The sequence below is a fragment of the Athene cunicularia genome (genome assembly GCF_003259725.1).
Source record: "Athene cunicularia isolate RWA chromosome 3 unlocalized genomic scaffold, athCun1 chr3_part1, whole genome shotgun sequence".
In the NCBI taxonomy this organism is placed as follows: domain Eukaryota; kingdom Metazoa; phylum Chordata; class Aves; order Strigiformes; family Strigidae; genus Athene; species Athene cunicularia.
In genome coordinates, this window is record NW_020799097.1 from 121866549 (window position 1) to 121870261 (window position 3713).

Genomic DNA, 3713 nt, shown 5'->3' on the forward strand with positions numbered 1-3713 from the left:
CTGGCCGTGAGGGGCCTTCGCGTGTCAGCGCGGCCGCCGCGGTGGCCGGTTCTGCCTCCGTGGGCCGCCCTCGGCTGTGCGCCCTCGAAACCTGCCGCCCAGTAGCTTAGTGAAAGAAAAAGCTAAGTCTGCCGCTGCCAGGGGGGCTGGGTGCGCCCTCCGGCCATCGGCCTAGCCTCAGGCGGCCTCGTACCCTCGATTCGCCTGTGGCTCCTAAGCCCGTACTGGAGGCCACCATCCCGCCGGCCCTGTGGCCATCCAGGTCTCTGCTGAGGTCCTCAGGGCCCAGAAGAGGCGTGTGCGGGGAGTGTCCTTAAAACAAGCCCAGACAGGCATAAACCGTTTCAGCCCACCATGGGAATTGGGGCTGGCAAAGAGACTTACAGAAGCCAGCTTTGGTAGGTAGGAAATTAACGTGAGGTTCCCGAGAGACTGTGATATTACATCATTATTTAAAGCAATATAAATCCAAACACATCTACGTATTACATCATAGGGTGGATATTTCCTCCCTGAGCCACTAAATGTACATGCATAAACATATCTACCAAGCATATAGGGTCAAGAAGAGAACTTCTATAGGTCAGGGAGTGAACTACTTGTATATTGGTTGCCTGTCTGGTTCTCATTTAATAGACTGGGAGTATTTTGGGATCACACTTCATTTATAAGATGTGAGCAGTTGATTTCAGTCTAGAATCAGGACTATGAGAAGTTTTAATGTCACCGAAGAGTGATTCTCTGAGCTGTGAAACCTTTTCTTTCCACCTGAGGCCTCAGGCAAACAACATGCTTTTTCACTTCTCCGTTCTCATGAGTGTAACTAAAGCCAGTAGAGCACTTTTTAACAAGGAAAAAATTAAGTGCTATGTATTAAACAGAGAAACTGTGTTATATACATTGTTAAAGTATCACAGTCGATCACAGAAAATTCTGACATTTCAATAATCAACTTGATTACCTATCAAATATAAATCAGAGACAGGACTGAAAAAATGGGTCAAGAATTAGGCTCCAAAATCCATCATAGACATCTGAATATGGCTACTGCCTTGTAATCATACTGACATGGATAGATCTGAGCATCAGTACAAAGTGTGGTGAAGTTATGCATGACATTTTTGACTGCTGGCTTGCAATATTAAAAGCTGTAATGCATCATGCAGGTACAGAAATGGCTTACCTGAACTCTACACCATACGCACGATGTAGATTACTTATTGTTTCCAGTTAAAATGGATACTGAGAAGAAATTCTGTCTTTTTACAATAGTGGTAGATAAAACTTGAGGGATAATAAAACATTGAAATCAACACACTTACTAGAAAGTGCTACTGAAATCTTTATGTCTCCTACCATACCACTTTCTAGTGACCTCTTAGCAGCTGGGTACTGTAAAGTGGTCTGCTTTCATACTTCTGCATGTTAACAAGCATAGTCTGAAATACTGTCATCAATAATTAAAATTAAGTGACATCTGTCATATTCACTGAGTGCTGTGAATTTTGCAGTGCCTTCTTTGATTTATTCCTTTCTCCAAGCTCATTGTTCACTAACCTCATTCATAAAATGTGAATATTTGCCACAGGTCTTTCGCACATTAGTGAGGTTTTACTCTTACAGTAAAAAAAAGCATATTTAACATGTATCTAGTTCTGCATGAGAGATCTTGTTACATCAATTCAAGCGCATGCAAACTTGCTTTACCAAAAGTTGGCCAAAAAAAGAATAAAATTGCACATACAGAAAAGCTGAACAGGTTCATGATGGAATACTCCCCCTTCACACTTTCCTAATGAATAAAAGTATGTGTATCTCACTGCAGCTTAAGAACTTAGCTCTGAGCTGATTCTGTTTATTAAGTTAAGAAATGTAGTGGTAGAAGTCTGTAATGTTGAAGGGTTTCTCTGTGGAGCTGTAGCCTCAAGGAGGAGGGAGTTTGCGTTCCCTTGTCATGGTACGAGCAGCTGGATCAATGGCTAATTGTGGTGAGGCTGCGTTCCAGGGACTCGCAGCAAACTCCTGGTGCTGCAGTTGTGAGTCCTACTTTCAAATCAAGAGGGATAAATAATGGAGGAGATTGAATGAATAATAAAGTTAGTTTAGTCTTTAATAGTACTATAAACTGCCTGAGAACTTCTCACTGTATTTTACGAGACAGGGATCTAAAATGAAATGAAATAAATGTGGAAGATCTGAGAAGTGTCCTAAGAATTTCTTGTCGGTGTAATGAGAGCATTGAAAATGCAAGTGAAAAAGGGCTCCTTTTTAAAGTCCTTTTAGCACAGAGCTTTAAAACGAGCATTTGTATTTTGGAGTGAGGTTTTTCAAAATATCTAACATTGCATCAATGTAACTAACAAAGAGAAGTGACTTTATGTTGTAGTTCATCTTTAATTCTTGTTAGGGCTGGAAAAATGGGAAAATCGTTATTAGTGGTTTCAATGAAAATACCAAGATTTGTGAGAGGACAGAAGTTATTATAAATAATGAGATTAATTTGACAAATACTGCCTTTTTCCAGAATGTTTTTAAATGCTCTGTTTTATTTTCAAACTGAGCTATACTGGGGTTTTTTTTGTTCCCAAACTACATTTTAATTTCAAATTTTTTTTATTTTTAAGCACTGGAAAAGAAGTAAACAAAACACACACATGTGCTTATAATTTATGTCCAGTGAAAACATGCGTGTGTGCATTTTGATCACATGAGACCAGGTGAAAAGGCAAATTTTCCAAGCCATATGTTCCTCGGATAATTTGTTTTTAAAAATGGTGTGGGCACAAACTCTACAACTCAGTGCAATTATACGGTACTTTAAACATAAACATGTTTTCTCCTAGGGAAGGAACAGTTAAATAAAGAGGGTATGTATCTGGGTAGCCACCTGTGCTATGTACCTAAGGAAATTTGATAAACACCTCACAGTCTCTCCTCTGCTTCTGCAGTTAGACTTCTGGCAAGGCAGGCATCAAGAAAAGCCATAGGCTTTCTAAACCTGGGAGAACCTGTATGTTTCTTTGGTTGTGTACAAAAGCAACTTTAAAAATAAAGGTATATGTAACTGTTCTGGATATATAAAGTTATAGCACCACTGTATTCTGTTGACAGCACTGCAGAAGTCCTCAGGAAATTTCAGTGGTCCTGAGAACAAGGGTCTCTGGTCATGCTCTCTTGCATGGTGCAGAGTGCCCTCAGCCTTGTTGTCTGTTTTTGCGGAGCATGGCTCAGCGATGCTCAGGGACATGCAGAGGGGCACTGAGAGAGGTAGCTTAATGTGTGTGATATCTTCTAGCCCGCTTTGCCCATTCAGAGACAGCTTGGACATTTCTCTGCAGCACTGCCTCGTGCCGCACAAGCATACCTAGCTATGTCTGGCTTCACATCTGTCAAAAGGAGATAATAGTACTTACTGCAGTGCCTGGGAATAACCTGGGAATAACCACGGAGCCGTTGGATACGGCAGTGAGGGGAACCATATAAACAGAGAAGTGAATTTAGATGCTTTATGTAAATGCATTTATAAATACAACCCTGTGGACCCAAACAAAAATAAACTAAGACACCGGTATAAAACTTAGCTATGAAAGTATAATATTCTAGCCACAGTTTTCTGCCTTTTTTCCCCCCCAGAAATCATACTCGTCCATATATTCTCTTAAGAAGCCTTGGAGTGTTTACTAAAACAGAGCACTACATGATAGCAGATAGTT